Raw genomic sequence first — 23,250 nt, 5'->3', positions numbered from 1 at the left:
AACTGCCCTACACACTTTTCAGGGGCTGTTCATAGCATCCCTTCCCCAAAGCTGTCAGTCCTGCAAGGTATCTCCCAACAGTGGCACACAGTGGCACAGATCCTCTCTAGGAAGTATGGTATGAAACTTGCCCCAGGAGATGCTGCTGAGGATGCTCTGAATCCTTCCAGTAGTTGGGGCTGCCACCCACATGCTCAAGTTCTGGCAGGGAATGATGGACGTTTTCTCACTCATTCTAAAGGAAACAGATATCACAGGGCTCTGCAGATTTAACATGTGAAGTGTCTTCATATTGTCCTTTTAACATCAGAAAAGGACTATATTTAGAGAAGGAGTCTAAAGTAGGTGAACCAGTAGAAATTCTCATTGCATGTTTTCATTATTACTTAGTACTTCTAAACAAATCATTCCAGAAGCAGGACTTACACACAAATTCATAATGTCTTTTGCTTTCATGTGAATTTGAAGCACAGATTTTTGAATTGTGATTTTCAGTCAAGTGAGATTTTGCACAGTCTGACTTAGTATTGGAAATGCTAAGTCATGGCCTGAACCAGTGATTGAGTACCTGGTGGGAAGGCAGGGCCAACCCAGGGGAGCTCAGGTGCATGCAATGCAAGAGCCATTATCCACCCCTTCCCAGACCTCATTTAAGGGTTGGCAGTGGAGGGAGGGGTATCTTGCTAGAGATCCCTACCTCCCTGAGGTCTTCCAATGGTAAGCAGCTCTTCTTCATTTCTGTGTCCATGGCTGCTAGATTTGGGATTCTTCTCTTTTGCTGTAGCTGAAGACTTTGTCACCACACTATTATCATGGTACTTTCCATCCCATTATAGTATTACATGCCTTGTATATTAAAATAAAGGAGCTGCATCAGTACCGTGCAAAACTTTCATTCCACTGAAACAGCCCTTTAAAGCATCTTTATCCTTGTGTATGTTTGGCATCAGTGAGATATATTTGCAAAGCAAAATGGCATAACAGGCTATTTTGATTCTGAATTTGAGTATATGTGAAAGGGCACAGAATATGGGATCTTCAGTGAAAGAAACGGAGCGTGAATTGAATATAACAAAATGCTAAATCAGGAGACAAAAGCAAACTCTGCTTAGGATATGATTGTATAAAACTGAACTGACAAAATACTAGAGCATGTTCAATGCTTATAGCTTCAAATTCCTCACAGACATGAGGAGAAGAAAACTGCTTTCAGCTCACCCTATTCCCATCCTGGCTTCTCCAAGATTAATCACAATAGTGTATGTTTTAGTGTAAAATGTTCAACATCTTACACTCCTGCTACCAAGCTTTAATCAAAAGCCTGTGGCTCAAGTAATGCCTCAATAGAATAACAAAATCGTTCAAGTTTAAAAAAAAAAAACTCATGATAATGAAGGCCAACCATGAGAACCAGTACTAAAGGTACACTTTGCCTTGTTAAATTTATTAAGACAATCATCACTGATTTTTGTTCTTCCATCTTGAACCCCCTGTCTTCTGTTATTACCACACGTTTCTCAGGCAGGTTATTTGAAACCCAGCTCTCAGTTTTCAACTTCAAACAACTTCTCCAGGCATTTTATTCTCTGATCTATTTCTTAAAGCCTAAAAATAATGTTTTCTCTTCTCTATGTTCAGAACAGAAAACAAACTGTTTGTTTACCAAACTGGTCTCATGGTGATTCCCCACATGAACTTCAAAATTAAATCTCTCCTAAACAGTATGCAGTGCAGTTTGCCCTGAATGGCAACCTGTACTTCATTCTCACTTGTATTATTGTATTAATTTAATCTATTTTCTTAACTTTTTGTTTTATCTTTCACTGAAAGCTTTTTTTTTTAAAGTTTTCTTCCACAAAGCAACAACATTATACAAAACTTACCAAGACGCAATATTTAGCTGTATTTCCAATCTCCTAAAAGCTTTTCTGTTTTTCTTGCTCTTTTTTAACTATCAACATTAATTTGCAAATATTATTGAAGGTTTATAATACCCTTTTTTCATTTTTTCTTTTTAACAAGAATGGACATGTAAAAACTACAAAATGTATTTATCATTTAAATATCTCTCCAGAGCTCAGTAAGTCTTCTTCAACTATCTTTTCAGTATGCATTCTTTAGAAAACCCTAACTATTCTTGTTTAAGGCAGAATGAATTGTTAGTGAGAACAAGCAAACTATTTTGTTGTAAAGCTTAACTATATCAAGTACTTTATAGTTTCAGTAATTTTCTTCAATTATTTCACTCAACGTAAAACAGAACATCATTTTACTGCAAAATGGAGGTGTATTTTATGATTGTGTATGAATATTCAGGTAACAGAATAAAGAAAAGGATTTTAGTCTACAATTCACTGGATGCACAGCTTTACACCAAACAAAACAAAATTTAGATTTCAGAAGTTAACAGCTGATGAAAAATAAATAATGACTCATCTGTAGGAAAGTTTCAAAATTCAAGTTGCAACTTTAAAACTTGCCTGCTTATGTATATGAGCGTGATATATTGCATTCACTGCTTTAGGTTTGTTGATATTACAAAACTGCTGAGCATGAGAAATATTAACATTGAGTTGCTATCACTGAGTAGAAATTGGCATTTAGTACTGCTTTAAAAGGGAAATCACTTTTTTTTGCTGTAAATTCTGGGGTTGTCATTAACTTAGATTTCCAATTTTCTAAATACCAACTTCTAGAATGACAGTCTTGTGTATCTATGTAGTTTCATAGCTATCCTCCACTCACCTTTAAAACATAAGCAGAAGTACATACAGTCACTAGAAAGAGGTAGCTAGCATCATCTGAACCTGAGATTTAAGGCTAAGCAGAGGGAATGAAACATGTGGAAGACAACTGCAATATTGTGATGAGGGATGAGACCAACTTTGAAATATTGCTGTAGATAGCGGGTAGAACTGGAAAGATATATTTATGATGTGGTCATATCACTCAAATCTGTATTTCTGTTGCTGTGAAGTGATCCATGGTGCATCCTACCATGCCTGGTAGGCATTTATACTGGCCATGAGTCAAACTGGTAGCTGCTGTTCATCTCACTCCTAGCACTGAAAATCTCACATATTTTATTTGTGATAACTGCATTTAGGTCCTCATCAGAATACAAAACTAAATTCAACTGATTTGTATTAGTAAAACCTAAAGTCTTTAATGTTGGAAATACTTCAGTGAATAAGCCAGTTAATGTTTTCAAATGCCATATGACTCACTCAGGGTGTGTTCCTGAGGAAAAGCGGTAATTTAGTATATTTATAGATTTTTTTTTTGTGCCTGAATAATCCCATTATTTTCCATACATTTTCTTCAGAGGTGACCATTTTGAACCTAAATCTGCTTTTGTTCAAAATAAGTAGATTTTGTGCTTTGTCTTGGGTTTCAGGTGATGCTGACAGATGGCTGACATAAACATGTATGTGGTTGCGTTACTGCCAGATTTCAATGTAAACACATCCTAAAGATAAAGGTTTTTTAATGTTTCCATTCCACTCTAGATGAGTAGGATATGAATTTCTCAAACTCTTCTAGTATTAAGTGGTGCACATAGTGGCAGAAATGTAAAGACTTACTCTGCAAGATATGAAGGTTCAGACTTGAGACTTGGACTGACATCTGTTCGTATTTGATTCCATGTCAGGGGGCACATCATGTTTCACACTGTGGCTTCAGAGCAACTGGGGAAGATCTTAACTGTACCACTGCCTTGTTATTTTATCTAAGTAAAGTAGTTTATGCTTTACAGCATTTAAAGGTCCTTTTTGAACCTTTTTCTGAGGTAATTTTTACCATAAATAACAATTAGCTTTTGTCAGGAATATAAATAAAAACCATCGCAAGCTTCACTTTTGCATGCTCAGACACTGTAGTTTTCCCTCTTCTTTTTGTAGTAGTAGGCAGCTGTCCTTTGAGAGTCATTTACTCTACACGGTGAACACTACTGGCCTGTGGCTCTAACTGGGAGGGTGTTCTGGGTCCACCCTGTGTTCCCAGGACAATTAGTGTATTTCACGTTAGATAGCATGAGAGGCCTTGAAGCTGATCTCTTATCTAATAAGCAGTGTACACTTGTTTCAGATGGTGTAAAATGCAGGCAAGTACTGTCTTCAGCTTGATAATTAGGCTATTTATTTTGTCCTCGCACTTTTCTTTTCCAAAGGGCCTGGAGCAGTTTTTAAAAACAGACTTGATTGAACTAAATTACTGTTCAGAAAACTCTTCCTAAAAATTTTATTTGCTTCTTTCTGGATGGGGAAACATGGTTTAAGGTAAGAGAAGTGTTAAGTTAGTATTCAATGCTGATGCTATGTGAAGTTGACTTTGAGGCAGCCAGAGTATACAGATTAAAACTGTTTTTAACCGCTAACAGATCTCAGCAGAGGTTCTGCTACATCCTCTTGCCTCCTCTCCTTTGTTAGAATGTGCTGTTTTTTTTTTTTCAGTCACATTCTTTCCTGAGGTATTACTTTGCTGTTCTAAAGAAGTAATGTAGATAACAAAGAAGCATGAAGAAGTGTCGAAAGGTGGAGAAAGAAGTAAGAAATCTATTCATTTTACCTTATCTAGTAAGTGTTTGATATATCATCTACATATATTTTCTGTGGCATTTCCCTATTCCCTACTGGAGCAAATGACCTTTCAGAAGAGGCTAGGAGGCTATAATTTGGTGAATGTGCAAAAGAGGTGGAAGGAAATACTCTTTTGGTTGTCTTCTACTAGTTCATGAGTGGTTATAGGGAAAGTAGAATGAGACATTTCTTGGAGCTGCATTCATGAAGTCTGAGAGGCAGCAAACGCAAACAACAACAAAGAATTACAGTTAAATGAAAGAATAAATTCTCAATGATGGTCAAACTGGTTGCCCAGGGACTTCTTCTGGTATCTCCCAGTTGACATTTCAACTGGTGAAGAACAAGCAATCTTATTTAACTTTTAATTTGATACTGCTCTGTGTGGGGGCTGAATCAGAGGAACACCAGATGCCATTCATATCCAATCACTTTTTTCAATAACTTAGCCATAGGACCTGTATCTGAGTTTTGATTGAGCCAAAGGAACATGTTTATTATATTCCTGTTCCGTTTTCATATTTTCTGGGTATTTTTATAGACTATTTTTATTCTTTGCCTCTGACATTTGTGGTATATCAGTATAGGACAGAAAATCTTTCTTCACCTGTCAAAATGATTTGGAAGATTACTTACAACTTTTTGTTTCTCCACATTAGCATCAGAGAGTATTTTAAAGATATGATGTTCCCAATGATATTACCCACTATAAAATAAAACTATTTACAAGGATCAGGACATATAATTAGGAAAAATAATATTAATACCTCCAAAAGTCACCAAATTTAAATCCATAACTTTTTATCATTCTCAGATCAAACTAATATGCTTATCACACTTATCACTATCACTAATATGCTTATCTATCTTAATAGAGTTTCCTCTCTTATTGCAAGGCTTCAGTGATATGAAGATCAAAGAGCTGAAGTTTGTTATTATACCCAGCTGTGGTTATAATACTTCCATGGAACAGTGGATAGCACCAATCAAGACAGAGCAAGTAGCATTTGTTGTGATTCTTAAGAGATTTCCCATTATGGCAGTCGGTGCTCGCTAGATCTTCAAGGGTTTGTGTTAATTTTTCCATATTGTAGCATTATCTCAAGTGTAACATTTACTTGAAAATTTCAGATAATATTATCTATTTTCCAGAATGAAAGTAGACCAATAAATATTGGTATTTGTCCTACAATGAATAATTTTGTTTAAGTTTTTCCTGTGCAAAAAACTGTACAAATCTTGCACTCTAGAAAAGAGTTTTGAGTCCTGTGGCGTAATCCATGTAAACTTGTATGAATTTCATTACTTAGAACTACTTCTTGTTTCACATGCTGAGAGAAAGTAAAATTATCCAAAGTTTGCAGCAACATTTACTGGAGCAGGTCCTTATCGTTTCTGAGAGTTTTACATGGCAGCTTTGGGTGGGCAGTACAGCTCACAATCTCTACCTTGTATGGACAGCACAAAGGAAGTCCCACCCTACAGCTCGGTCTCTTGCAGGGAAGAAAAACACAGTCTCATGAAAGGGGGAAAGATGGCAAAGGGTCTTTGCAGGGGAGAGGTGAATGCTACAGTAGAACTTATGAAATTATAAATAATTGAGTCACCACTGCCTATGAATAAAAGACTCTCACTTTCCACCAAGGTAGCCTTCCTTAAGAGCACTCATTAATTTCCTCTTCTCATAAAATCCAAACTTTATGGGCCCAGATGAACTTGATATATATTCTATTTCTGTGAGGTATAACATATTCATCATCAAATTAATTGGCACTGTTATAACTATTCCTAGGTACAAAGTCCTGAAATTGTTTATTAATTGAAACTATCAGCTTTATGTTAACTAATTTCTACCTGCTTTGTTGCTCAAACTTTTAACTTGCTCCATACTTATGTACATTTTGGGATCTTAGCATATTTATCTAGCGTAAAATATAAATTTCCAAATTATGTCTAATATAAAAAGAAATGTCTTCCTCATATTTTTATCTTTATGGAAAGCAATTTTTGGTAATCATTATATGACTTTCCTGAAAAGTTTCCATTGTACACAATCCTGTTTGTGTTTTTATGTTACAAATGAGTTTTCTAACCTGCTGAACAGCAATACTGCATTTGCAAGACAATGTAAGGGCTACATTAATTTGTTTTATGCAGTAGATTACAGGAGTATAAGGATATGAAAATTTGCTAGCTTTTTCATAGTCTCAAAGCATTCAACAATCTTTTGCAAGGGAAAATAAGAGTAACCCTGAAATTGCTGAACCAAAAAATAAGCTGCAGAAAAAGGTCATCACAGAATTATGGAATGAATTAGGTTAGAAGGGACCTTAAAAACTAACTAGTTTGAAACCCCATGCTGTTGGCTAGATCAGGTTGCACAAAACCCCATCAAACCTGGCCTTAAATATTGCCAGGAGTGGGGCATCCACAGCTTCTGTGGGCATCCTGTTCCACTGCCTCACCATGCTCATAGCAAAGAATTTCTTCCTAATGTCTAATCAAAGTGTACTGTCTTCTCATTTAAAACCTTTACCACTTGTCCTATCTCTACAGTTTCTGATACAGTCCCTCCCCATCTTTCCTGCTGGCCTCCTTCAAGAACTTGAAGGATTCTGTAATTTCTCCCCAGTCATCTTTTGTCTATGTTGAACAACATCTTTCTCAGTTGCAGAAATACAAGTACTTCCTTCTAGAAAACAAGAGAGTTTTGTTGTTAGTAGGGTCATACAATCAATTCATTTCATTTAACTTTAAAAGAACAGATTAGAAACACTGGATTATTAGTTTTAATAGTAATGTGAGCACCTCTTAACCTATTAAATCTATGGGTATTAATTTGCCTCTGTGTACTTTCTTCAGGATCGGTAAACTTTATGCAGAAGCAACGGTGCTTTTTGCATCCCATAAGAGCTAACTTGTGGAATTACATCAGCTTGTGATCTGGTGCTTAGATTTTTATTTTGTGTCTTACCACATAAATAAGAATGGCTATGACAAGAGTTCTCCTAACAGGATTTTACAAGTTATTGATGGAGTCACCAGCAACAGGAAATCACTGAAATTTTTCAGGTTCTTGTGTAACTGGAGATACTGATATGTTCTTCCCTGCCACAAAAAGGCAGCAATACAGTCCAAAAGACCACAGATGTGTTATGTATTCCTCTTGAAAGGACCCTGCCTGCCACAAAGATCCGGTAAAGACTGCTAAACCAGCTATATACTTACTTTCCTGACCACAAGTACCTCCCAGGGGTGCCTCCTCCTGCCAGCTAGTACAAAAGCAGTCTGAATGTTCGAAAAGAAATAATCAATCCTGTAACTTAATTTGGCTTTCACACTTTTGGAAGCAGATCATATAAGCTAAGAAGGGGGCCAAGTCATGGTGTATATTTAACACTGGGCTCAGGAAAGCAGCTGTTCTGACTCACAGTTTGGTGTCAGTGCTGCACTGCTATGAGTCCTAGGCTCTGTTTGACTGACTGTGAGAAAGTGCTGGAGCTAGAGCCATACAAATATAACTAGGAAGTCACGCGGTTATAGCTGTTGGATCTGTAGCAGTTAGCAGCTTTAGGATTCAAGACAAACCCCCGTCATGAAGAACTAAAAAAAATAAAATTAAAAAATCCAAAGGGGGAAAAAAATGCAAAGGGAAAAGGGCTTTAAAGGGATCCTAAGGGGTGTAACTTAACAAAATCATGTCTCAAGGCTGCGCCATGGTCCAGGCTGTGGGAAAGGCTTACCCATCCATCTCTGCTGAGGTCTTTTGACAAGACTGAGGAACAGATTTGTACTTAGCCTGGCACTGTGTTGGTCCTGGCCTCCTGTTGCATGTGTTAGACAGTAAATAATTGCTGCTCTTTCTTTGTGCTGTGTACAGCCTGTTTGCAAATTATCCTTGCATATGGTAAAAGATGCCTGAAACAAGGTGACTTGTGAGGAAGAGTAATGTATGCTACCGGTTTAAAGATTCTTGTTGACTTAACTTCAGTGTTTGCAATTCACTATAAATATTTCAATTATTGATAAAAGCATGATAACAAGGGAATGGAAAGGGACAGTGTAATGGAGAGGAAAGGAGGAAAGTGAGGCAGAAATATTGCCTCTGAACTTCACTCGAAGTGCGAGTCAATGATACAATCTTGCGCTCAAGTCATAGAGAGTATCCATGAAGAAGCAGAGTGTGTCCATGCCTGAGCAAGAGAGGGTTGCTGAAACTTCCTCAGTGCTCCACAGACAACCCTGATTTGGGGCTGGAATTCCCTCCCTTCCGCATGGAGGGTGCCCTGGCTCCTTCAGACTCATTCTCTCCTGATCTGCTCACCAGGGTTGAGAATGAAGGACGAAAAACAAGAAAAAGGCAGGGTATAAAGTTTCCTTTTCTTCTTAGAACTGTGTCATAGATAAAACAGTTATGCACCAATCAAAATAAATCCCACATGAAGTGAATATGAGTGCATTTTCTTTTACTGCCAAGGAAAATTTTTTGAAATATAGCACAAAACAAATAGATCACTTTCTTTTAGTACAAGCCTCCATAGGGCATGGAAGATTTCGGATACATCTCATTAGCTTCTGTGCATGTATGTGTGTAATTCTGAAGTGCTATTATTAATCATTTTCCTTTTCAAATTATTTTATAACTTAAGAAGATTTGGTGTATGAAAAGTACAAAAGGAATAATTTGTTTTGACTTCATAGATTTTTCCAACACTTTGGCTGATGTTCTTCAAGATCATTGAAATCAGTTAAGCAGTTAAGTACAGGACATCTATTGTTCTGTCAGTGAATCAATAGACCCTTTCAAATCTCCTATAATTTTAGGGGTAACAGTAGGCAATTTAAAGAATTCTTCTTTCATAGAAGCATAGGCTCTATTTCTACATACAATGACATTGCTAGGTTTATTTGGCTTTTTAAAGGTAAACTTTTTGAGATTGGAAATACAGCATGATCTCTAAGAGAGACATTGAGTCTATATTCCATGTCTAGTATGATGAATAAGCTGTATGAAAACTGAAGTATATCTGATTTCCTTACTCCAATCAATTTCATTGTAATTGCTAAATATTCAGTCCGCTAATGGTTGGTCACTTGTAGCTGCAGCTACATTTAGAAAAAGAAAAAATGTTTTTATCCAAGTAACAAAGGTTTGCCCCACGTCATAGCTACATGGCTGAATCACTCAGTTTCAGTCACTGCAGCAACTGAAGTGGGAACTCTGAGGAAAAACAGACTGACAAAATCCACAGGGCCCAGAAGCTACATTACCGCAATAACTTAGAAATAAACTTAACCTGTTTGGTGAAATAGGATTATCTCATGTAAGTATGTCTCCATTCAGGTACCATAAATTCAGAGTTAGGGCAGCATTTGCTCATAAGTGCGATGTGTGTAGCACCTCACAAATAGGACCGATAGCACTTAGAGGCATCAGCGATAATGCTTGGTAAGTGTTAAGTGACTCTTGTACTTTTCATTATTTAACAGCTGTTGCTGGTCATTGGAGGATCTGGTGCTAATCATACTGGAAACAAAGGATGACTGGAGAACAATACCACAAAACTTCTTTGTGACTGAGTTTATCACAGATGAATGATTAAAAAATGTGGAAAGGGAATTTCCTGAAGTCAATATCTAGTTATGCTCAAATCTAATCTATAGACAAAGAGGAAGCATGCTATTCATACAGGTATCAAAGAGTGTAATTGAAAATGAAAAAGTTTTAGACCCCAACTCTTTATTGCAGAAAAAGAAAGAATAATAGCAAATTCATACACATGCCTCTAACATGTGTGACTCCTTACCTTGGGGTTATGTTCCGCTTTTCTCTGTTGCAGCTGTGGGTGTTTTTTTTTGGTAAGCATCAATATCTGGAGTTCTTCACAAAGAGGAAGAGCTTGTTCATGTTGATGGTTGTACCTCACTTTGGGTCCTTCTTATATGTTTGCTAACATACACCTTGCTCTTTCTTCATCCATCTTCAGCTCCATGTCACATCCACATTGACTTTATGTGGTGCCCTTTATGTAAGGCAGGTACAGTTTCTTTGTTCTTTTTCCGACCTCTAGTTTTTTTCCAGGTCTCTGTTTCTTTCTCTAGTGAGGAGTTGACATCCACAGGGCATGCAGTGCCAGGCTGTGCTCTCCCTCTTGCTATTTGGATCCCACTCTCCTCTGAACTTGGCATCTCCCCTTCGCAAGACCTGCTCTATCACACCAGACATGTATTTCTCTGAAGGGTGTTATGGCAGGGACATAAAATTATGGTAATAGAGTACAAAGACAAATCTAAAAAATCAGTCATAGACACTTAGTAAATAGGAAAAATGTTGTTATGATTAAACCACATTAAAAGAAAGCTGTCTGCAAGTTCAGACAGAACAAGCCAATAGTCCTTAAACCTAAGGACTTGCAAACTCAGTACAAAGCTTATGGCCCCTTTGCAACAACGTAATGCTATAAGCTATGTGTAGATTCAGCAGTATATCCTCTAAAACTAGCAATTTGTTCATCTGACAAGATGTTTAGATCAGTATTAATATATTGTCTGCCTATGGTGAGAAATAATTACTTGTTTTTTCTTCTGAAAAGTCAAATGTTTCCACATTCAGTAGGTGAACTCTTAAGCACTGATTACAGTATAACATAAACTGTCATAGAAGGTGTCCACAATAAAATAACAAGTAAAATATCAGTAATGTATGTAGTTTTAATTATATAATGTGATTTCCATCTTATGTGAGAGTAAGACTAAACATAAGCATAATAGGTTTCATAATCCATATTGCCACTTATATTTACTCTATCACTGAAAACATAAGGGTAATTGGATAACACTTTATTTGTTAATTTAGGAGGAAGTGCTAAGTTTCTATAGTGGCAATGTTAACAAAGACATTCCAAATTATGCTGTTAATTTCCTAAATTAGCAAGCTATTCCTGCCTCTCTTTGCTCCTTAAATTATTGGAAAAGTACCTGACCAGGCTGCATTTTTCCCTGTGTGAGCAGCAGCAGGACCCCGCCGCCACCCATGCAGCAGAGGCTCAGAGATATTGCATTCCTTGTGCTGTGCCACCAGCGCTGGCTGCCAGCATGCCCTCTGATGACTTTCTTTAATCCTCTTTCTTACAGAGATGGGGACCAGGTACATTTCTGAAAACAGCGTGATGCTGTCGAAGTGAGAGGTTGGAGTTAAGCACCCTGCTGCTATTTGGCTTGCCCTAAGAGCTAGCTGGGAAGAGGTAAAACGCTAGCAGCTGACATTCCACCGTGAAAATGTTCTTTAGCATCAGTCTTTTTCCCCCTGTCCTCTTGATGTGTGCCCTCAGCATCAAGACAAGGCTGACTCTGACAAACAGTTGACTGTCAGCTTGTATGTGCTAGCTGTCAGATTTCTCTGCCACTGCTTTCTGTCCTAGCAAAGGTATTCCTAAGTATGTGTGAAGAACATGGTCTTCATCAGAAGGTAATAATCGATATCAGTAAAGGAACAAGAATCCTAAGGTATTTCTGTGGTCCAGAGAGTCTTTCCATCCTACCTCAGCACCCTTATATGAACGCCCTTTGTACATCTGGAAAGTCTCATATCCATGGGACAGCAGGGAAATAAAGAGAAAACAAGCATTTGCCAAAAGGCTTAAATACTTCAGAGTCAGCAGCAACTGCAGGGTTCTACTTGTAGCCATTGCTTGAAGCACTTGAAACCAGAAGGGTATGAGAAAATATTCCTTGGGAACAGAGGAGCTTTGGCAAGAAAATTCTCTTAATACTCATAAATTAAGAATTATAACAGAGAAGGTAATGATAAATGATAGCAAACTTACATATCGTATTTGACTGTTCTGCAATAAATAGGGAAGAAGTTATAAAATCCCAGTGGAGACCGTATCTCTCTTATGTGAGATTTCTGTTTCTCAGTTTAAAAAAAAATAATGTGATTGTTACATAAAAATGGAAAATATTTTTTTTTCTATATACAACCACCTCCTAAACAAAATCTGGATATCTGCATATTGCAACATCTCAAACTTTATGTTAAGAAAAGGTACACTGTATAATTTTGAATGGGAAGGAAGCCTGCCTTTCAAATGAACTTGAACTGGAACTTTGAAAGCATTTTGCCTTCTCATGCAAACTTAAAAAGAAAAAAAACAAAATAAATTACTGTATGAGCTCATTAGCTCAAAGTCAAAAGGAATAAATAATTTTCATATTTTTTTTACCCAAATCCAGTTTCAACATAAGCTTTGTTTGTATAATCATTTCAAACCAGATTCTCCATCTTTACCTTGATTTCCTGATCATGTTCTTCTAATGCAATGGGCTGAGTTGCTGGATAGAGGTAAGTAGAAGTGCAACATGTTTTAGCAACAGATGCAACTCTCACACTCTGTCAACGTGCTTATATTTTCACTTTCTTAAGGTAACTCCTTATGCAATGGGAACGGTTAATTTAGATTTTAGCTTTCTCTAATTTTCTTATTTTGCTTTTACATTAGTACAGGCTCTGAGTGCAGACCAGCCTCATATATAGCTTAGGTAATGCAAACGGGTGGGTTTTTTGCATTATACTGCCATCAATATGATTTATCAAATCACTCCCAGAATAAGACATTAGCTTTACCATATATTCCCTCAAGGACCAAATTTTAGAGCTTGTAGTGGGGAGTAGAGTAGATGAAGGCTGTGATCCTTCCTATGGTCACCAAATTGATTTTTATATCCTTGTGGTACCAAACCATGGATAAATGAAGTTAGGCTGAAAGCAAGGTTTTCATGAAAACATTTCAAAAGCTCTTCCACACAGCAATGTGTTCTCCTCTGTAAAACACAAAAATGCCAAATGCTAAGTACTTACCACTCCAACTACACTGCATCCTGCCTATGCATTAACATGGGAGTTCTGTTAACTGTTCCTTTCCTTGCCATATATATCACAACAGTGTGTCAACTCAGAGTCAGAACATTAGCATAATGGTCATGCGGTCAGAACAACTATAAATTTTCTTTCACCTGTGCCACCCAAATCACAAAAACAAACCACAAAGCAAAACCCACCAGAGTAAATGCTTCTTTTAAACATTTCTGGGCTAATTCTAATTTCTTAGAAAAGTTTCTTACGGAGAAATGTTTCCATATGTATGATGTAATCGGGTGTCTGTCATCTGCCTCATGAAACTGCAGTCTGCTGAGATATTCCTGCCTGCTGGTGGGAGAAGTAAAGGACTGAGTCAGAAAGAGGCAGCCACCTACACCTGCTCTTAAGGGAGAATCATTTATATCTTAAGATATCAACACCAGATTTTCCAAACAAACAAACAGATAGTTCACTTTCTTATCTACACATTTAGACGTGACAGTTCCCTGTGACTCACTTGAAGTGTTTTGTTTTGTGTGTTCATTTCATTACATTTGTATTACTTTTGAGGGGTTTTTCATATGGCAGTATGCAACAAAGCTGTGAACTAGCAGACATTGTCATGCACACAGTATGAAACCACTGCAGAAGCAAGCAGATGAAACATCATGAAACATTTCTGAACAATGTACAGCTCAATTCTCTGCCCTCGTTTTGTGTTTGTTATCTGTGCCTTTAGCTGAATGTCAGTTTTCCACTAGAGAAGCCAAAAACATTTTACTTTGCTGTGCTTACCTTTTTCCAGCTAGTCACAACCTCAGACAACTGGACCTACAAGTTAAGTTGGATGCACCTGACCCCATGAATCTGCAAACCAAGAATATATTGTGTGTTAAAGGAATCAAAAAATGCACTTTTTGTTGTGGGTGGATTTTGCTGACTCGGTTGGGTTCGTTGCTGTGAGTAATGATAGCACCTTAAGAATTTAAGAAACAGTAAACTAAAATCTCTTATCGCCTTCATTTTTATAAATAAATGCTTTAAGACCAGTAAAATTAAAATGTAAGCAAGTAACTTTAGTAAAGGTTCATGCTTTATATCATTGCACTTGAATTATGGTTATATAAAGGCATGTATGCTGCTATATATCTCTTAAGGAGTACTTTATTGAGAGATTGGAAAAAGCAGGAAGTTACAGAAGTACAAGAGAAGGATGTGCTGCATATTTTAGCAAAGAGAAAATTACTGTAGGAACAGAGAACTGAATTCTCTATTTGTAGCCACAAATACCGTGATCATAAACTAAGACTAAAAAAAAGAAGAAAACAAATAAATAAATATAGGAATGATTTCCAAAAATATGGTTGGAATTTTAGAAAATAGGAATTTCAAAAGAAATAAACCTCTTCATAAGTGTTAACAATCATTTAAATTTGGCCATATGTCCATACACACAAGCTATCTCCCTGGCTCCTGATTTCCACTAGCATATAACTGGATAGCATTAATTTCAAACCCAGGAAACTTCCATTTTAAAAAATAGATAGACATACATTATCCTGAAATATTGTATATTTTACAATAGAAATGGCTTTCTGACTCATATGTTTAAACTGAATACGGGAAAACTTATCCCTTCCCCATGAGACTCTCTGTATTAAATCTTGTGTATTACAATGTCTACCCTGAAAATGGTAAGTCAGTCAAAATAGGGAATTATCATTTTTAGCCATTTTTTCACACATTTTTCAATTGTTTTTGTGCTTCTGCCTTCTTACGTATCTGTATAATATGTGAAAATAAGCCTTCTGATACTCTCAAGCTTATTTTCCAATTCCTCATTTACTGGATTTCGCATATCTGGATGAAAAATATTCTTTATCCGTGTCTTTTAATTGTTTTCAGAATTTCAGATTTCCATAAAAATTATGATGATAAGAGTCATATCTAATATTAGCTTTATAGTTTAACAAGTTAATAATATCTTACTTCAAAACTACACATCACGATGATTTAAAAAAAAAGCCAGACCCTACAATTGTATTCATAACTGCACTGATAGTCTCAAAAACAGACTTGGAAACACACAATGTAGAAAAAGCATCAGAATGCTGCAAGCATGCAAGTCTGTGCTGCTAAATACCATGGAAATATTTATCCTTCAAAGGAAACATGAATAAATAAGTTCCAAAGCACGATGCTCAAAAATTCTTCTATACTTTCAACCTAAATATTGGAGGTGCTGTACTCTTACATTATAACTCTGTAACTGTTTCTAGGAATACTCTCTAATACTAGACTGACTGTTGTTGCCCTGAATGAAATTTCCCCAAGTGAGAGGACACAAAAATTCATTTGGAAATATTTTCTTATATAAATACTGAAATAATATCAATTTCTCATGGGATCAGACTATTCCCTGTTACAAAACACCTCTAAAAAGGGTTAGTAAATCCAGTAAATGTCATCAGTGTCTTCTTGATATTCTTTATTTTCATATTTCAAAAGCTTATGGCATCTAGTTAGGAAATATAAAATGTACCATGTGGCAGTGGAAGCATGAATGTCCTGCACCTCGCTGATGAGGTTAGACTGTTCATTAACACGTCCTTAAACTGCAAATGTGGTTCATATACATGGTTTGGGCCTTGACTTCCTGTTTGGTGCAGCCTAGTATTACATGTGCACACATAGCATTTGCTTACCCTAAATGGACTACTCTGCCAAACTCAGGTCTTAGTGTTAATGAATTCATGTGTATGTTAGCTCAGATGAAAGCCACGTGGTTGCAACAGTGGATGATTGCATGAATACAAGAATGATTAAATTCCTAGATAATGCTTACAGAGTACTGCCAAAAAAAAAGTCTTCAGGAAGAATGAAGGAATTAATCAAGATTATACTATTAACAGCCCACATCTATTCCACTTCCAGTGCTTAGATACTCCTCTTTGGGACTTTCTGTTCCCAAGCTCATCATGTAGCACTCACAAAGAGCAACAAAACATCATTTGCTTCTAGATTTATCAGTTTGTGACTTACACAAAGATACACTGATGGATGACTAGACTCTCTAAATGAATTGGACCTCACTTTATAGGAAGTGGCAGCCAGTATTAAATAGCTGCTTTGAAAAAGTATGATATTGCTGCTTTGCTAGCAAGCAGCTCATACATTATTGTAGACAGGAACCATGCTTACATTAACATATTAGGCAAGATACAGCTCTACCAGTGGTTACCATATTTGTGTTTGCTTATGTTATAATAAATTACTATTTAGATCAGGATAAAATTGAACACCAAAACCTCTTTATGAGCCTACCTTTTTGACATTGGCAGGCAACCCTCAAGTAGCTATACAGTATCTCTGTGGAAGGGGACCAGTGACCTGGAAACTCCTGGTGAAGTACCTCATGTTGATGTTTTCACATAGATATGGTCTGAGGCAAAACAAAAGGCATTTGCTGCTTTGAAAATCAAATAATGGATCTTGTAGATACAAGAGTATTAAGGGAAACACACCTTTCATCAAAGTTATGCAAGTCAGAATTGAGAGCAAACTTGAATTTGCTTATCCCTTGTTCCATTTTACTCTTGTGCTCTGATGGAGATACAACAGAAAACCTCTTGACACACATCCTTTCTTTGCAGGAAAAAATGGAGAAAAATGAAGAGGTAACTTTTCCCAGAATTAATTTACAAACCTTAAATGGGGGATAGAGGTAAAATTTGTCTGCAATGTATAAATAGACCTGTAGTACATTCAGCCAACCTTTATTTTTCCTAAACGAATATTTTACTTATAACAGAAAAAATGATCCTAAGAAAGTATCTCTTGGGCAAAAGGAAATTGTAGTGCTTTCCTGTTAGATATTGTGTGCCAAGTGATATAGAAGAATCTATGGTCATGTTTTCAAAGGTATTTAGAGTCAAGTTTTCCTGAGAATTGTCAGCAGTTGCTCCTTTTTACTGATGATTATTTGATAAATGGTTTTACAAGAAATACTTCAAAATACATATATATAAATGACAAGTAATAGCTGTTCTAAAAATATTTCCTGATTTTCTCTCTGTACAAAGAACAATTTCATACTACCAGTATGAAAACACTTAAAATTACACTGCATGGAAGGAAAAAAAAAATAAACGCCTGTCACAACAAATAAATAATGTCATGTCATTTGGACTGAATGTTTCTGATGCACTATATATGTTCTACATACTGGCATTAGGTGTAAATGTAAAATATAAAGCCTCACATTTCAAGGTAACCTTTTATTTTAGAGCTTTTCAATTCATACAATCAGACTCCAAGTCATATTCTTCTTCTGTGACACTAACAGGTTCTTACAACTATGTGAGGATTTCAGATTTAATTCTTGTTTGTTATTTCTGAAGGCTTTTGTGCATGAGGACTGTAGAGAGACACTTACTAGCTGGAATGAATCGTAAATCAAACCCAGAAAACCCAGGAAAAAAAATGCAAAATTATGTACCTATGTTCTTGTTTGTTTGTTTGGTTTTCTAAGCCAAAACCGAGGACTATGTCACTTCTGGTGAAATTAGAGTAGTCTTCAGAAAAGTTGTTGCATTACATACATCTACCTGCTTTACAAAAATCAGGCCAAGCTGTCATAACTATGTCATAGCCCATTCTCAGACAGACTTAATAAAACCTTCAATTTTTTTTTAAAAGAAATAACGTACTCTGTATTTCTTAGCACGGATTTCATTGAATATGTCTTTTGATCCAGCTGTAAATATCCTCTCTTAAGTATCATATCTGCAGAGCCTTCTTGGATGGAAAAAATGGAGATAGGAGTAAGCTCAGGCTTCCTATGATACAGTAAGTACAAAGTAAAAAAATATGTTAAAAATAATTTTAAAAGGAGTGATGATAATTTCTGCAATTAGTAGGCTCAACAATGTTATAAAAAACTTTGAGTTTATGAAAATTATGACTGCTACAGCCTGCTGACTCTACAGCTCTGGGTGCATTCCAGCATTTGTGTGTACTCCCAGATGATCTCTAACAGACTGTCATTGTTCCCAAAGTATCTGTTAACATTATGGTAAATTACATATTACAACTGTAATTTGTTCCTGTCTGCTCTCAAAATTTGTTACTAGTGTTTCAGGTATGACTGTTACCTCACTTTTGAAAAGGTAAAAATATTTATGATTGTTACTTATTTTTTTGTAGTTGAGTTTAAAGACATTCTTACCTCAGTATCCAGGTGGCATATCCACTGATGAGGTCTAATGATGACACAAGGAATTACTCATCTTAAGTAAGATATGTATTTACATCATCAGTTAATTAGTACAAATCTTTCTTGCAAGAATAATTTTAAGTATGTTGGAAAATAGTGACTAAAAAAAAACCAAAATGATTTCTTTATCAAGGTAAAACAGGAACTCTGAGATTATAATTTGTAAGTATGACTGCCAAGAAAGTCTAAGGATTTCCTACAGCAGTGGGAACTGCTCTCTAGACCTAAAACTGTTTCACTGAAGATAACTTCAAAGAATCAGAATCATAGAATATTTTGGATTGGAAGGGGCCTGAAAGGTCATCTAGTTCCAACCCCTCCACTTTAGGCAGAGATACTTCCCACTAGACCAGATCAGTCAAAGCCCCAGTCAGCCTGGCCTTGAACACCTCCAGGAAAGGGGCATCCACAGCCCCTCTGGGCAACTAGTTCCAGTGTCTCACCACCCTCAAAGTGAAGTATTTCTTCCTGATATCTAGTCTAAATCTACTCTCATCCAGTTCTGTCTCTACATGTCCTTATAAAATGTGCCTCTCACCAAATTAATGTATCTCACTAAAGATTTGTCTTATGGCTAAGACATACCTTGTTGCTAGCCTCAGTTCTAAGTCTTATATTTCTAGCTCTTCTTACATTCATTTTGGTAATAGCATAAGTAAATGATACTTTGATGCACAGAACAGTAATCAGAAATATTGTTTCAATGTGAAAAAACATCTGTACAGATGGTGGCTCTGTGGATGGCGCAGCAAATAGAATATCCATCTGGGAGCAGGGCTGGATAAATGTAGCATAATGGGTCTTCCACACATTTTAGTGAAACCTGCTGGCTTTCACACTTGTCATTTAGGCCACATCTACTTCTTTGTTCACTGGAAGCTTTCTTCATTATTCATGTAAAAGATCTGCAGGGGTAAAAAGGAAACAATGGGGCCTCCATCAGTAGAGAAATACAGAGTTATTTGGTGACCACATAGCATGTTACGAATATAAAACACCCACTGTAATCAGTAAAATACAATTTACTTGTGTAAGCTGATGGTACCAGCAGTTCCTCAAATAATTACTAACAGTACACACACAATAGTATTTGTGATTTGAGGAAAGGTTATTCACAACAGATATAATAGCTATATCTAGTAATTGGGTGAGAGACCAAATTCAGTTCGTTCTCAGGCCAGCTACCTCTAGTTCTGGAGTCTGTGTACTCAAAGACAGCAGCTCTTATGTAGACATCATAGCTTTTTAGTCATCCATACTCTAGTCTCTCAGAAAGTACAGACATTCAAAGAATAAAATTCCCCATTTGATGGCTACACTCTGTTCAGAACTCAGCAAGGAAATATTATCATTAATAATTGACTTATATTCTCTTGACAGTCTCCAAGGGAAGGTGGACAAGAATGCCACTAAGTGGAAAATAGTGTTAAAGGAGCATTTGCCAGTGGGTCATTATCAGAGAAAAAGGTTGTACTCTTTGGTGTGTTTACAGTCAAGATTTTCACTCATTGTGCAATCTTTTTATTTTTGTTTATTTATTTATTTATTGAAACAGAAGCAATGTAGAAGACATGACCAGCGCAATGTCTTGTTTTAGATATCTCTTTCCTAACACACATCTATATATGCCTCAGCTTTGTTCAGATATGGGCAGTATTACTTAGCAGTGCCTTCCTAGAAAGGATTTCAATTCAAAGCATATTTAGACTCATTTGAAAGAGATTTTACTTCAACAGAAATGAATGTAATTATATTTTAAGGTAAAGAACTGACTATCATATTGCAAGATCTGCAAGTGATTATGAAGATGGTTGTGGTTCATAAACTAGGTATGTATCAACTGATTAATGTTCTGAAAAGTAAAGATAGTAAATATAATGAAGCCCTAGGATGGAAAGAGAATGTAGTAGAGTAGTCTTGTGAGAGATTTGTATTAACAAATAGATTAAACAAGAATCTGGTGGAAACGATTTGGGCACTGTCTGAACGATGGAATAGATCAGTTCTAAATCAACTCCACTTTACATGTTCTTACACTTATTTTGCAGAAGAAAATAAACCTATTACTTTTATTAACATTAAATAAAATAAAAAATAAAATAAAACAAAACAAACAAAAATCCACCCTGCTGTTGTTTTCCAAAACTTGTGGAAACACATAAATTCATGTTGATGAAATAACATGAAGACAGTGGTTTTCTATCAATTCTGTTCCTAGGAATACTGACTTGAAGACAGAACCTGCTTTTATTTGTCCTGATGATTGGCAGAGTGGAAGTAAATTAAACCTGATGGAATCAAGTTTACTTTATTGACATCAGCGGATCCAGATATATACACCTTGGTTCTAAAGACAGCACAGAGAACATGAGTGATTTGATTTTCTTAATTAACAGAAAATCATTAACAGTTCCAAAGGGACATGCCCACCCAATCATTGTTCTCAGGGCTAACACACCCATCCATTCTCCTTTCCGATCTCAATTGTTCTATTTTAACTTCCTTATCTTCTGTATTTCCTTCTTGAATTATGGTATTTATTTTAAAATATAAAAGCAATAAACTATGCCAGAAAGTTAAAATTCAAAACTAGGGATTACAGGTGATTATAATGCCATCTGAGTTGTTATTTAACAGTTAGCAAGTGTTTTGTAATTACTACAGAAAACTTCATTAAGTAATTGAATTGATTAAGCCAATAAGAAAAAATAATCAGTAGGTTGTAAATGAAAATATTAACAATTTTTACATTGAAAAAATGATTACTATTGATATTTTACTAAGATACATAATAAAAGTGAGTATTAAACTCTGGAATGTCTTTTCTTCATATTATAGAAATAATTGGTTATGCACGTTCTCAGGTATTTCTAAATGTAGTAAATAGAAAATGAACAAAACCCTTCAATTTTTAATAACTGGATCATTGCATAGGCTGGACATTAGGAAATACTACTTTTCTGAAAGAGTGGTCAGGTGCTGGAATGGGCTGCCCAGGGAGATGTGGAGTCACCGTCCCTGGAGGTGTTCAAGAAACATTTAGATATAGCATTGAGAGACATGGTTTAGTGGGGTTGTTGGTGGTAGGGGGATGGTTGGACTGGATGATCTTGTAGGTCTTTTCCAACCTAGCTAATTCTATGATTCTATGATTCTATGATTCTATGATTCTATGATTCTATTATATAAAAATAATAAAGCATATGTTCATTGGATTTTAGCTTTTTGAATGTACTCCATCTACTGTGGTTTGAAAACAATTGCAACTGAGCCATACTAACTACAGGAAAATGACAAGAACAATTAGGAAATTTTTGGATTTCCTAACGGCAACCACTATCTTTTGTTATGGATAATTAGACAGACTTAATATGAGAAACCTAATATGATCAGAGGTTGTTATAAAGTGTCATGGTATAGTTCTCTGCATGGTAACAGGTATATGATATAACTTTAAAACAATGACACTAGAACACCTTCATGCTGCATCAGTCTTTAAATAGGATGGTCTTTGGAGAAAATAGAGAGAAATGAGGAGAAGAGGCAGGGGTTGGAAGTCTGCAAGTCATGATAGAGGAAGTACTGTAACACAGTCTACTAAGAGGGAAGAAAAATAAAGAATCACTGGAAATATTGAGTATAGGTAGGTAGTACCTGTAATGACTTGCAGATAGTTGCCAAGATCCATAGTATTGAAGTAATGAGGAATGTCTGCTCTCTACAGATATTTATATGAAATGTTACTGTATATTGTGGAAAATTCATTACTAATATTTTGTTCATATCTGGTAATGTATGATGTGCTAATGAAAAACAATAAGTATGAAGACTGATATTGTGTGATTTCAGAAAATTTCTTGAAGGAAGCAACTGAAAGGTGTGCAAGAAATTAGAAGCTTTCCACCAAATGCTTTGGGGCTTCTGACACTTAGGCCACAGGAACTGTAATTTGGAAGGTACACTCCAATCAATATCTGGTTACCTATAAGAAAGTATTGAGATAGACATAGAGAAAGAGACAGATAGAAAGCCATCAAACTATTTCTATCAGCAAATATTGAGAGGAACTTAGTGTGAAGAGAACAATGGTTTTCTAACTACAGAACTCACTGGGATATGAAAAAAATAATTTAGAGACCCTGGTTTGAATTATTAAGTTTGATTTTCCTTACTTGACTATTCTAAACGAATCCAGAGACTTCAGTTTCGCACACAAGCTGAACTTTTGTTACAAATAATACAGATCTGCATATTCTAATGAAGTGCTGTTTCGTCTGAACACCCATAGATGTATAAAAGTTAAATCTTAACTTTTCTTTACAAAACTTGTAAATCCTTTAGGATCAGAATATAGAGCTGTCCTTATCCTTGACTGGCTTGATTGGGTACGAAGGATACCAAACAGCTTTTAGGTTAAGGAATGTTATTCCACTCTTTCTTTCAAAACTTCTGAAGCTCATCTCTCAGATTCCACCCCTTGAAAAAGTATTTTCTAATTAGTGGCAGCCTGGCCCACTTTACTAAAGCTGGTGATT

The 23,250-nt window shown here is 36.0% G+C and overlaps 1 long non-coding RNA gene across 1 annotated transcript; it reads left to right on the top strand.

The window, feature by feature from the left end:
* On the top strand, positions 683-5,758 carry LOC110397162. The gene is made up of 3 exons (XR_002437581.1): positions 683-717; positions 4,455-4,547; positions 5,456-5,758. It is a non-coding gene; the product is annotated as an uncharacterized LOC110397162 (long non-coding RNA).

This window comes from Numida meleagris, chromosome 3 (genome assembly GCF_002078875.1).
Source record: "Numida meleagris isolate 19003 breed g44 Domestic line chromosome 3, NumMel1.0, whole genome shotgun sequence".
Taxonomy (NCBI): domain Eukaryota; kingdom Metazoa; phylum Chordata; class Aves; order Galliformes; family Numididae; genus Numida; species Numida meleagris.
The sequence above is the reverse complement of the archived record's forward strand: the minus strand, read 5'-3'. Positions and strand labels throughout refer to the sequence as shown.